The 14746-nt window shown below is 40.1% G+C and overlaps 1 protein-coding gene across 1 annotated transcript in view; it reads right to left on the bottom strand.

The window, feature by feature from the left end:
* SLC16A9 (solute carrier family 16 member 9) overlaps positions 1-14746 on the bottom strand; it is a 68227-nt gene that overhangs the window by 38110 nt on the left and 15371 nt on the right. The gene's annotated exons all lie outside the window — the stretch shown is intronic.

The following is a 14746-nucleotide window of genomic DNA, read 5'->3' as shown; positions in this document are numbered from 1 at the left end:
AATATCATCGATATACCAAGTTAACTTTAAAATTTTGATTTCTGATTTGAATAAGTAATACTTCCACATGTTTCCAAAAAGATGTTTTTTATATCATAAAAAGGATAAATTCGGAGTTTGGGATTAACATATACACACTACCGTATATAAAACAGATAACCAACAGGGACCTACTGTATAGCACAGGGAACTCTATTCAATATTTTTGTAATAACCTAGAAGGGAAAAAGACTCGGAATCACTGTGCACCTGAAACTCACACGACATTGTAAATCAACTATACTTCAATTTTTTAAAAAGGCATGGAGTGTAGGGTGTAAAGTCTTCTTCCCAAACTTGCCCCCGTTCACCAGGTTCCCACCCCAACCCAAGCACAGGAAATCACTGTTTTTGGTTTCCTGTGGCACGTTGAGTTCCCCAGGACACACTCTTACTTATTAGCAAGGGGAGGTTTACTAAAAGTGTTCTCTTTCTATGGAAGAAACCAGACAGCAGCAGGAGAAGGTAAATTACCATGCAGCTTAAGGAAGGGGATTTCTAAAGCTGGCTGACCCTTCAGAGTTGCCCTGAGTTGGGGGTGGGAAGCTGGCCCTTCACACCCCCATGTTGCTAATTCACTGATTGCAGGCCACCCCAGAAGGGGGCATGACCTCAGGTGAGGTGACTCTCTTCAAAAGAGGCAATCATTACCCATGGGGTTTGTTCCCTGAAGGACATCTGTCAGCAGCCCTTCAGCTGCTTCAGCAAGAAATCTTTCATTCCTAAGGGGGTCTGGAGGCAGCACATCACAATGTTCACACTCGAGTATCCTTCCAGAGTTTCTTTATGAATATGCAAGCAAAACCAAGCAAACAGTCTTAGATTTCCTTTTTTCAACAAAAGTGGATACTGTACATTCTGTTCCATGCCTTGTTTTATTCGCTTAACATCCTTGGGAACGCTTCCCTATCAACACATAGTGAGCATCCTTAGTCTTCTTTCTTAAATACACACATATGGCTGTATACTTGTTTGTTTGTTTTCCTTATTGAATAGGCAAAACATTCACATCGTTCAAAAATGAAAAAAATGACAACGAATATACAGTCTCCATCTACCTAGTTCCCACCTAACTTCCATTCTCTCCACCAGTAACTAACGCTTCTTGTTTCTTTTATATCCTTCCAGAATTAATTTATGAGTACATAAGCTAACTCATATACAGATTTCCTCTAATTTTTTTTTTTTTTTTTTTTTTTTTTGCGGTACGCGGGCCTCTCACCGTTGTGGCCTCTCCCGTTGCGGAGCACAGGCTCCGGACGCGCAGGCTCAGCGGCCATGGCTCACGGGCTCAGCCGCTCCGTGGCACGTGGGATCCTCCCGGACCGGGGCACGAAGCCGTGTCCCCTGCATCGGCAGGCAGACCCTCAACCACTGCGCCACCAGGGAAGCCCTCCTCTAATTTTTTACACAAAAAAATAGCATATTATATACATTGGTGTGTGTCTTGCTTTTTTTCACTTGACAAATACCTTGCAATGCATACATAGTAACCTTCCTCATCCTTTCTTTCTGCTACATTGTGTTCCAGTAATTCTTAATTGTTTAACCAGTCCCCATGGCTTCCAATGAAAAACAATGCTTCAGTGAATAACCTTACATACACATTTATCTTTCTACATACCTGTCAGGAATTGCTGAGTCAATTACAAATATACATTTGTAGCTGTAATTAGCATTAGCAAATTGACTTCAAGGGATTAAACGGATTTACAAGATCCCCAGCAACTTTGGGTGTGTTGTGAAACTTTTGATTTTTGCCGATTTGTTCGCTTTAAAACAGTATTTCATTATAGTTTTAATTTGCATTTCTCAACATTCTCTGAACGATGTGTGTCGTTCCATAGGTGAAAAGCCATTTGTAATTCGTATCTAATTCTTGGGAATATATGGGTGTTTCTGGATTTTTCTTTCTGTTCCACTGATCCGTCTATTCACTCACCAAATCACATTTGTTTAACTACTAAGTCTTTTTTTTCTTGCGGCTGCGCCACGAGGCTTGTAGGGTCCTAGCTCTCCGAGCAGAGATTGAAGCCGCGCCCTCGGCAGTGAGAGCGCAGAGTCCTAACCACTGGACCACCAGGGAATTCCCTAAGTCTTTTTAATATATTTTAAGTCCCAGTGGAAATAGTTCCTTCCCTCTCTCTCCATCATTGCACACCTTTTCAATATTTTCTTGGTTCCTCGTTTGTTTACTTTTTTATATGAACTTCAGAATCAGTTTGTCTGCTTCTACAAGAAATCTGATGGTGTTTTCATTAGGACTGAGTTAAATTATAAATTGATTTAAGGAAAAATACTCCTTTTATGATGTTGAATCTTTCTATCTTCCATTTCATATCTTTCCATTTGTTCAAGTCTACTTTTGTGTTCTTAGTGTTTAAAATTTTCCCCAACGTTTCTGTTTATTTTATGTTTATATATCTTATCCATTTTGCTAATATTATAATTGGGCTTATTTCTTTGATTTGTCTTCTGTTTGTATGTGTAAAACCTATTACTATCTGTATGTTAATTCTGGACTCCACTACGTTACTATAAAATCTCTTGTTTGAAGTAGATTTTTGCATGATTCTCTTGGATACATACAATCTTTAATATAATACAGTTATATAACCATCTACAAACAGTGGTAGTTTTACCCCCAACTTTGGATTTTTATGCGTCTATCTAACTTCCTTCTTTTGCCTTTGAGTGGGACAAGCATCCAGAATAACGTTAAATAGTAAGAGTACACATCGTTGTCTACTTCCTAAATTCAATGGGAAAGCCTTCAAGTGTCATGGTGCTGCTTCCGAGGCTGAGATAGATATATTTCACAAAGTTAAGAAAAAAAGTTTCTACTTTTGAGTATTATAATTAAGTTTGTTTTTTGTTTTTTTTTTTTTTTTTTGCGGTACGCGGGCCTCTCACTGTTGCGGCCTCTCCCGTTGCGGAGCAACAGGCTCCAGACGCGCAGGCTCAGCGGCCATGGCTCACGGGCGCAGCCGCTCCGCGGCATGTGGGATCTTCCCGGACCGGGGCACGAACCCGTGTCCCCTGAATCGGCAGGCGGACTCTCAACCACTGTGCCACCAGGGAAGCCCTATTATAAAGAATGTTTATTAAACTTTTCTGAAATGCATTTCCAGTGCATAGGGAGACAATTATGATTTGCTCCTTTTAATTTTCAATATACCAAAATCTGTGTTTTCTACTAGTGAACCATACTTGAATCAGTAGACTAAATCCTCCCTGGTTCATCCCCTACTTGGATTATGTCAGTCTATTTGAGGGAGGGTTAAATTCATAAGTGAGATTTGTCTCTTTTTGTTTTTAATTTTGACTAGGTTTTGGTATCAAAATGACATTTTAAAGGAATTTGAAACATTCATTCTTTCTAAGTTCTGAAACAGTTTACATGGCAATGGATTTGGAGGCCCAGGCCTGAACTTCCTGCCCCCAACAGGGCCTCCCACTTAACCCTCACCTCCTGTCTCTCTTCACCATGCCAGGTTTACAGTCAGGTTCAACAGCCTTCTTTGCGCACAGATTTTTGCCAAACCATCCCCTTGGCTGTAGTTTCATCAGATAATAGGTAAAGAGAGTAGGAATATCATTCATCCATTCATGCATATCCCTAATTAGATGGTGAGGCATGTGGCTACCTTAAGAGAGTCCTAGTTACACCCATCAATTTACCTGAGCCTCGGTGAATCTCTCCATTTTGACATTCAAAGCCCTGGGGAAAAATCACGTCACCACCTGCCACAGGATTTTGTACGAATTAACTTTCAATATTTCGTAACTGAAAACTGAAAGATATTACAATTTGTGCACAAAAGCGTGGAGTCTAAAATCCAGTCTCCCAGAACACGATTGTGTTAGCAGGCAGAATACTCTAAACTTCCAAATATCAAAACCCTCTGAAGTGTTCAGATATGCCCCTTCATCAGAAGTTTACTCTCTCCAGTACCTACTCTATTGTAAAAGTAAATAATAAAATTCTGTTCCTCCTAATGACAACGTAGTACTCTGAAATTCCTGTTTAGAATGCCTTTTAAAGAAAAGATAGCCTTAATTTCCTAAACTAGATAATATATGGTAGCAATAGCCAAACACCTAATGAGACTAAAAGGCTGTATAAAAACAAATGCATAAGACACTGTCCTTCATTGAAATCTTCAAATTACAGCACTCCAGGAAAAGTACACTTACAAAGCACAGCACCACAATCATAAATAAAGCCAGTATTTTCTGGAGGGCAGGGGGAAGGCAGTGAAAGGGTGAGGAACATCTCCCTTGCCAGTTTGCAAACCGAAGTAGACAGAAATGCCTTTATACACCAAGTACCTTTGCCTTGCTTTGTTTTGCTTTGCCTCGCCTCGGGTGACATTTCAACACATAGGACAGAAGCCAGAGAAATTCTTCTCACAGTAAATATTTGGGAGAGCAAACCTTTGAAATACAAAGCTTCCATATATATCAACTTAGACTAGAAAGACGAGTTTTTATAAAGGGTTGGCTAAGAGCTTCTGACCTTTAATTGTCACATAGTTTGAGATACTTGTAGCCTGAAGAGAACATGGTGAAAAATACCATTTAGTGATTTCTTGTTTTCTGTCAGGGCAACACATTTCTCCCGTACTTTCCGCTATTCCTTAGATGTTGCCCACCTGCTAGTTCTCTGATATTCTATGTTCTGCAAGGTGATTTCACAAATAGACTAGCCTTTCCTCCCTGCTGTAATGGTACTCAATTTCCTTTGGAGCACGTGGATCTTCCTCATGGGTAGATGGTTGGTGGGACTATTAATCAAGGTTCCTTGATCTTGACCTATGGAGTAGAACCTGATCCAAACAAGGCCAGTAGGACCTCTCTCCCAGGATCCTGAATCTCAAGTGAAATCCTCTAATAAAAGAAAAATATTTGGAGTTTATTGATCCCAGTGGTGGTGCATTAAAGAAACCCTCTGTCAGATCCTACTACCTTTGCTCCCTAGGGATACCCAAGCCTGGTTTCTCCAGCCTTCCATTTCATTCTATGAGCTAACATAGTAAATTATTTTGTTAAGTTAGCTGGTATTTGTTTCTTTTAAGTGCAACAGAATAAACATGTTGTGAGTATGCAGTAATTTCAAGTTGATTATTTTAACCATCCGTACCCTGCTTGATCCTATCTGGGCAAAAGGTTAAGCTTAAGAGTATAGTCTATGACCCCAAATACAGGAAATAGAGATACGCCATACCTTTTTTTCTGAAAATTTCATCTTATTAATCCTCCTCCTTGACAACTTATGATCCAATATGATAAAATGCCTTCCCTGGCATCCTTGTACATAAAAAGTCTAAATTAACTGAAATTTCCACTAAGCCCACTTATCCTAATATTTATAGAAATGCAGTGTTATAAAAATGGAATCTTCATTGAAAAAGCTTTTTGATCACTTTCAATTTAAATTATATTGCACTCAATACCAAAGGAAATCAGAAGGAAGATAAGACATCGCCCTTGCCATCTAGGAGCTTATAACCCCGTTAGGAAGGTAAGACACGCTCACAAGAGAGTATATAGTTACGTGACACAGAGGTGGGTAGATGGTAAACCTTCAGGAGTCAGAGGGAATGAAAGCAATCAGGGCAGGAGCAGGAGTGGAAGCCCTCACAAAGCAGGTTCGTTCTAAAGAATAATGTAGAGACTCATGAAAGGGGGGCTCAGACAAGAGGATCAAGATTAATATGGGTGTGGAATCAGGAAAAGGCTTAATAGGTTTCGTGTAAAGTGAAGAGGGCAGACCTTACAAGGCTCCCAGAGGAAAATTAGAAATTCCTGAAACTTAACAGTAAAGTGTCTCAAGAAGCCTGTGTTTATAGCCCCAAGATAGGATTCTTTTTAGACTTTTTGTAATAAATCCTGGCACTAATAATAACCCATTTATATTATCTAAGTGGTGTGTTTTTTCCCTAAAAAAATAGCAAGATCAGTAAGTACCAGAACATGTTGTTTTATTCCATGAGTATATTCAAAGGTTTGGGAATGTATTCATATGACTGTATAAAAATATGCTTCTAGGAAACACATGCATTGTAGTATATTCTAGTACATCCTTTGAGAATTTGGAATCTTTTAACCTGTGTTAACAAATTCAGACTCTGCATGACAAGACGTCTTATAAAATTCAAAATTAGAAGCCATTTTGAAAGACAATTTGAACAGCACTGTAATTTAGGGGTAGTTTTGTCACACGACAGAGTCTGATGGGATATCACAAAATTAACTTTAACTTATAATTTAAGTGTATTTCTTATCTTTAACTTAAAAATTAAATGTATTCTGGAGAGCAGCCAAGATGACAGAGTAGAAAGACCCTGAGCTCACCTCCTCTCATGAGCACACCAATATCACAACTATCTGCAGAACAGCTGTCGATGAAAATGACTGGAACCTATCAGAAAAGATCTTCTACTGAAACCGAGCAGGACCCTGTGGGGCTCCTGGGCACGGACCCTTTCTCTCCCCCATTCCTTGTAGGGAATGACCTCCATGACCTTCTCTGAGCCCCAAAGGGCAGGTTCAAACAGTCGCTAATCAGGAGGAAGGGAGGGGATGTAGAGACGAAGGAGGAGCAGCTAAGAAACAACAGTGCAGCCTTGGGGCAGGGTCCTGTTCAGCCTGAAGGGATACACATAACAATATCTTTGAGCAATTTATAGAACTAAAGCCCCCAACAAATGGAAGATGTCAGCATTCTTCATTCCAGAGAAGACCACCTGGGACCAGATTAAAGGAACCAGAGAAGCTCATTAAAAGATTACCTGAGACCAGATTAAAGGAGTGCAGGCCCTGTACACATCCTAGTCTTATCAGCAACCCCACCCTTGAACCCTTGCTATAAAACTCCTCACCAAATCTCCCTGGGTTGGGACACACAGTTTTCGAGGGTGGGACGCTACTGTGTCCCCTTTTGCCTGTCAAAGCAATAAAGCTATTCTTTCCTACTTCACCCAAAACCCTGTCTCTGAGATTCGATCTGACACTGGTGCACAGAGGTCGAGCTTTCAGAATCACTACAACTAAAGACATAAAGAAAGAACCACAGTGACACGGATAGGAGGGGCAGACTTGTGATGTAATCAAATCCCATACCTCCAGGTGGGTGACCCACAAACTGGAGAATAACTGTACTGCAGAGGCTCTCCCACAGGAGTGAGGTTCTGAGCCCCACATCGGGCTCCCTACCCGAGGGTTCTGCACTGGGAAGATGAGCCCCCAGAGCATTTGGCTTTGAAGGCCACCAGGGTTTAATTTTGGCAGCCCCACAGGACTAGCAGAAATAAAGACTTCACCCTTAAAGGGTGAACACAGAATCTCACAGGCACTGGGATCCAGGGAAAAAGCGGTAATTTGATAAGAGCCTGGGCCAGGCCTAACCAGCTAGTCTTGAAGGGTAAATAGGTATGCACCCAACATACGAGCACCTCAATATATAAGGCAAATGTTAACAGACATAAAAGGAGAAATCAACCATGACACAATACTAGGGGATTTTAACACCCCACTTACACCAATGGACAGATCATCCAGACAGAAAATCAGTAAGAAAACACAGGCCTTAAATAACACTTTAGACCAAATGGACTTAATTCATATAGAGAGAGAGCATTCCATCTGAAAGCATTAGAATATATATTCTTTTCAAGTGCACATGGAACATTCTCCAAGATAAATCACATGTTAGGCCACAAAACAATTCTTGGTAAATTTATGAAAACTGAAATCATATAAAGCATCTTTTCCAACCACAACACTTTGAGGCTAGAAATCAACTACAAGAAAAAAACTGCAAAACACATAAACATATGTTGGCTAAACAACATGGTACTAAACAGCTAATGGATCACTGAAGAAATCAAAGAGGAAATTTTAAAATACCTAGAGACAAATGAAAACAAAAACGCGATGATCCAAAACCTATGACACAGCAAAAGCAGTTTTAAGAGGGAAGTTTATAGCAATACAAGCTTACCGCAGGAAACAAGAAAAATTACAAATAAACAACCTAAACTTATACCTAAAGGAACTGAAGAAAGAAGAACAAACAAAACCCAAAGTTAGTGGAAGGAAAGAAATCATAAAGATCAGAGCAGAGACAAATGAAATAGACATTTAAAAAACAATAGAAAATATCATAAAATGATACTAAAATCTGGTTCTTTGAAAAAATAAACAACAAAAACAAATATATACATTATGATGGTAATTCCCTGGTGATCCAGTGGTTAGCATTCCACCCTTCCACTGAAGGGGGCATGGGATCGATCCCTGGATGGGGAACTAAGATCCCGCATGCCACGTGGCATGGCCAAGAAAAAATAAAATAAAATTAAAAATTAAGTAAACAAAATTGATAAACCTTTAGCAGACTCATCAAGAAAAAGAGGGCGAGTGCTCAAATCAATGAAACTAGAAACAAAAAGGAGAAGTTACAACCAGCACCACAGAAATACAAATGATCATAAGAGACTACTATGAACAACTCTATGCCAATAAAATGGACAACCTAGAAGAAATGACAAATTCTTAGAAAGGTACAATCTCCCAAGACTGAACCAGGAAGAAACAGAAAATATGAACAGACCAATTACCAGTAATGAAACTGAAGCAGTAATTTAGTGCTCACTTCAGCAGCACATATACTAAAATTGAAGCAGTAATTTAAAAACTCCCAGCAGGGCTTCTCTGGTGGTGCAGTGGTTGAGAGTCCGCCTGCCGATGCAGGGGATACGGGTCCGTGCCCCTGTCTGGGGGGATCCCGCGTGCCGTGGAGCGGCTGGGCTCGTGGGCCATGGCCGCTGGGCCTGTACGTCTGGAGCCTGTGCTCCGCGGCGGGAGAGGCCACAGCGGTGGGAGGCCCGTGTACCGCAAAAAGAAAAAAAACCCAAAAAATTCCCAGCAAACCAAAGTCCAGGACCAAATGGCCTCACAGGTGAATTCTACCAAACATTTAAAGAGTTAACACCTATCCTTCTGAAACTATTCCAAAAAACTGCAGAGAAAGGAATACTTCAGAACTCATTCTATGAGGCCAGCATCACCCTGATACCAAAACCAGACAAAAATATCACAAAAACAGAAAATTACAGGCCACTATCACTGATGAACACAGATGCAAAAATCCTCAACAAAATACTTGCAAACCCAATCCAACAATACATTAAAAGGATCATACACCATGATTAAGTGGGATTTATCCCAGGGATGCAAAGATTTTTCAATATCTGCAAATCAATTAAAGTGGTACACCACATTAAAAAATACAAGAATAAAAACAATGTGATCATCTCAGTATATGCAGAAAAAGCTTTTGATAAAATTCAACATCCATTTTATGATAAAAACTCTCCATAAAGCCAGTACAGAGGGAACATACCTCAACATAATAAAGGCCATACATGACAAACCCACAGCTAAAATCATACTCAATGGTGAAAAGCTGAAAGCATTTCCTCTAAGATCAGAAAAAAGACAAGGATGCCCACTCTTACCACTTTTATTCAGCATAGTTTTGGAACTCCTAGCCACAGCAATCAGAGAAGAAAAATAAATAAAAAGAATCCAAATTGGAAAGGAATAAGTAAAACTGTCACTACTTGCAGATGGCATGATACTATATACAGAAGATCCTAAAGAAGCCATTAGAAAACTACTAGAGCTCATCAATGAATTCAGTAAACTTGCAAGATACAAAACTAATATACAGAAATTTGCTGCATTTCCGTACAGTAACATAGAAATATCAGAAAGAGAAATTAAGAAAATAATCCCACTTACTATTGTATCAAAAAGAATAAAATACCTAGGAATAAATCTACCTCAGGAGGTAAAAGACCTGTGCTCTGAAAACTATAAGATGCTGATGAAAGAAATTGAAGACAACACAAATAAATGGAAAGATATACCATGCTCTTGGATTGGAAGAATCAGTATTGTTAAAATGACCATACTACCCAAAGCAATCTACAGATTCAGTACAATCCCTATCAAAATACCCATGGCATTTTCCACAGAACTAGAACAAATAATTTTAAAATTTGTATGAAAATACAAAAGACCCCAAAGAGCTAAAAACAATCTTGAGAAAGAAGAACAGAGCTGGAGGAATCAAATTCCTTGACTTCAGACTATACTACAAAGCTACAGTAATCAAAACAGTATGGTACTGGCATAAAAATAGACACATATATCAAAGGAACACGATAGAAAGCCCCAAAATAAACCCATATACTTATTGTCAATTAACCTACAACAAAGGAGGCAAAAATATACAATGGAGAAAAGATGGTTTCTTCAATAAGCAGTGCTGGGAAAACTGGACAGCTACATGGAAAAGGATAAAATTAGGACATTCTCTAACACCATATACAAAAATAAACTCAAAATGGATTAAAGGCCTAAAGCTAAGACTGGATACTATAAAACTCCTATAGGAAAACAAAGGCAGAGCACTCTTTGACATACATTGCAGCAATATGTTTTGGATCCGTTTCCTAAAGTCAAGGAAATAAAAGCAAAACTAAACAAATGGAACCTAATTAAATTTAAAAGCTTTTGCACAGCAAGGACTCTCCTGGTGGCACAGTGGTTAAGAATCCGCCTGCCAATGCAGGGAACACAGGTCCAAGCCCTGGACCGGGAAGATCCCACATGCCGCAGAGCAATGAAGCCCATGCGCCACAACTACTGAGCCTGTGCTCTAGAGCCCGTGAGCCACAACTACTGAAGCCCATGCACCCACAGCCTGTGCTCCACAACAAGAGAAGCCACCACGAGAAGCCTGCGCACCACAACAAAGAGTAGCCCCCACTCATTGCAACCAGAGAAAGCCCGTGCGCAGCAACAGAGACCCAACGCAGCCAAAAATAAATAAGTAAAATAAATAAATTTATTTAAAAAAATAAATAAAAGCTTTTGCACAGCAAAGGAAACAATAAACAAAATGAAAAGACGACCTACTGAATGGGAGAAGATATTTGCAAATGATATGACTGACAAGGGATTACTATCCAACATATATAAACAGCTCATACAACTCAACACCAAAAATACAAAACAACCTGATATAAATATGGGCAGGGGCTTCCCTGGTGGCGCAGTGGTTGAGAGTCCGCCTGCCGATGCAGGGGACACGGGTTCGTGCCCCGGTCCGGGAAGATCCCACATGCCGCGGAGCGGCTAGGCCCGTGAGCCATGGCCGCTGAGCCTGCGCGTCCGGAGCCTGTGCTCTGCAAGGGGAGAGGCCACAACAGTGAGAGGCCCACGTACCACAAAAAAAAAAAAAAGAGAAAAAAATGGGCAGGGGCTTCCCTGGTGGCACAGTGGTTGAGAATCCGCCTGCCGATGCAGGGGACACGGGTTCGAGCCCCAGTCCGGGAAGATCCCACATGCCGCGGAGCAACTAGGCCCGTGAGCCACAACTACCGAGCCTGCGCGTCTGGAGCTTGTGCTTCGCAACAAGAGAGGCCGTGACAGTGAGAGGCCCGTGCACTGTGATGAACAGTGGCCCCCACTCGCCACAACTAGAGAAAGCCCACGCACAGAAACGAAGACCCAACACAGCCAAAATAAATAAATAAATTAATTAATTAATTAATTAAAATGGGCAGAAGAACTGAATAGACATTTTTCCAAAGAGGAAATACAGATGGCCAACAGGCATATGAAAAGGTGCTCAACATCGCTAATATCTTTCACCGGCCATGGCTCACGGGCCCAGCCGCTCCGCGGCATGTGGGATCTTCCCGGACTGGGGCACGAACCCGTGTCCCCTGCATAGGCAGGAGGACTCTCAACCACTGCGCCACCAGGGAAGCCCAACATCGCTAATACCAAGGAAATGCAGATCAAAACCACAATGAGATATCACCTCACACCTTTCAGAATGGCTATCATCAAAAAGAATATAAATAACAATGTTGGTGAGGATGTGGAGAAAAGGGAACCGTCATACACTGTTGGTGGAAATGTAAGTTGGTGCAGCCAGTGTGGAAAACAGTATGGATGTTTCTCAAAGAAATAAAAATAAAACTACCATATGACCCAGCAGTTCCAATCTTGGGTATATATCCCCCCCAAAACAAAAACACTAATGGAAAAGATACATGCACCCCAATGTTCATAGCAGCATTATTTATAATTGCCAAGGTAGGAAAGCTACCTAATTAAGGGTCCATCAACAGATGAATGAATAAAGAAGGTGTGGTATGTGTATACAATGGAATACTATTCAGCCATAAGAAAGAATGAAATTTTGCCATTTGCAGCAACATAAATAGACTTGGAGGGCATTAGGCTAAGTGAAATAAGTCAGACAGAAAAAGACAAATACTGTATGATATCACTTATTTGTGGACTCTAAAAAATATAACTAGTGAATACAACAAAAAAGAAGCACACTCACAGATACAGAGAACAAACTAGTGGTTACCAGTGGCTAGGGGGGAGCAATACAGGGGTAGGGGAGTGGGAGGTACACACTACTGGGTGTAAGATAGACTCAAGAATGTATTGCAGAACAGGGGTAATACAGCCAATATTTTGTAATAACTGTAAATGGAAAGTAACCTTTAAAAATTGTATAAAAATTTAAAAACTTTTTAAAAATAAAATCCCTAACGAAGTAAAAAAACTATTGATCTTTTTTAAAAAATCAAATATATTCCACATATTATAAACCTCCCGTGGATAAGAAAGGAGAACTTGAAGTAAAACAAACCATAATAAAATATCATTATTCAACAAAGTTCTATTATCATTAGTATAAAGGACAGCATGTCTCTTAAAGCTAGAATTTGTTTTGTTAAAGGGAAAGAAGAGTTAGGTAAATTCCAAGACATTTCCTTCGGAAAATGAAAAGGACTGCTGAAAGTCTACTTTTCACTCATGGTAAAATTTTAAGCTCCAATGTCTAGTACGGCATTCAGTTCGGTTCAAATGATGCCAAGTCTTTGTTATTTCCCTAACTCTACACTGGCTGAAAATTTCTATTCTCCCAGATATAGGATGTCAGAATTGCGTATTTGACGTTTATGAACATTTAATGTTGACACAGAAGCTTCCTGTCCCTGAAATGTATGCAAATGTTCTGTACTATTTTTTGCCAAATACAGAGTGATTTACAACTGTCTGATCTTATTTTCAGTTAATAGCTGCGTCTTGCCTTTGTTCCCCCCATAATTATTTTTCTCTAAAAACTTCTTTCTGAATGTTACCTTTAAATATCTCATTAAAGAGTCCCAGATATATTTTCTACTTGAATTACAGAAGTAGGTAAAAACAGCAAATTTTTATTTGAATCTTAGACACTACCAAATTATCTGGTGCTGAATTGTCACTTTAATTGAGAGCCTAGGATCATGGACTACATCCTGGGAAAAAATGGTTCATTCCAAGTTGATTTTGTCTTGATCTAGGCATCTGTGAGGAGCGTCAAAAGTCTGAATCATCCTGAGTTTCATGACCTTCCTTCAGTTACATTAATGCCACTCTTATTATGTGGGAAGCTCTAAACCATAGGCCAGGAGGTGGAGAATAGAAACGTTTCCATGCTGCTGGTGGGGATGAAAAGGCTGCCTCCACTTTGGAAAACAGTTTGAGGAGTGGGCATGGGGAATGACTGCTAGAGGGACAAGGTTTCTTTGGGGTGATAAAAATATTTTACAATGATTTTTAAATGTTTTAAAAGTAGATTGTGGGGCTTCCCTGGTGGCACAGTGGTTGAGAGTCCGCCTGCCGATGCAGGGGACACGGGTTTGTGCCCCGGTCCGGGAAGATTCCACATGTCACGGAGCAGCTAAGTCTGTGAGCCATGGCTGCTGAGCCTGCGCATCCGGAGCCTGTGCTCTGCAACGGGAGAGGCCACAACAGTGAGAGGCCCTCGTACCACAAAAAAAAAGTAGATTGTGGTACAGTTTGCACAACTCTTGAATAAAATCCACTCAACAGCACACAGTAAGTGGGGGCATTTTATCATATGTGAATTTTATCTCGATAAAGCTGTCAAAAGAAAACACATTCAAAAGCTCCTAGAGGGGCTTCCCTGGTGGTCCAGTGGTTAAGACCCTGCACTCCCGATGCAGGGGGCCCGGGTTCCATCCCTGGTTAGGGAACTAGATCCTGCATGCCGCAACTAAAGATCCCGCATGCCGCAATGAAGACCCAGTGCAATCAAATAAATAAATAAATATTAAAAATATTTTTTAAATATTAAAAAAATTTTTTTTTAGAAAACCACAAAAATGCCTAGAAATTATGTTTCAGTTCTGACTCCAGTACAGGTAACAAGTTTCTGCTCAAACTAAAGAGCAGACCTGCTCGGCCAGAACTGTTCTAGTGTTAGTATTGCTCTTCCCCTATTGTGCCTTTTGCCCATCCAGCCATGCATCATTTATTCTCCACCACCACAGTTTGGGAAAAAGGTATTCTGGGAATTGAGAGGAACAATTATTTGGGAATTCTAACAAAAATGTAGGTAAACAAATCATTCTTTGGGTGTTGTAATAAAAATGAAGGTAAGCAAATAATTCTTTGTGAATTCTATTAAAATATAAACAAACATACACTAATACATACTAAAGCTCATAGTTGAACATAAATTAATTAAATTTCATTTACTGGGAGACAGTATAAGCAAGGTAGTTAAGAGGTATATCATATATCACCTATATGTGGA

The sequence above is a fragment of the Delphinus delphis genome, chromosome 16, assembly GCF_949987515.2.
Source record: "Delphinus delphis chromosome 16, mDelDel1.2, whole genome shotgun sequence".
Taxonomy (NCBI): domain Eukaryota; kingdom Metazoa; phylum Chordata; class Mammalia; order Artiodactyla; family Delphinidae; genus Delphinus; species Delphinus delphis.
Note: the sequence above shows the minus strand (reverse complement) of the source record. Positions and strands in the feature narration are given on the sequence as shown.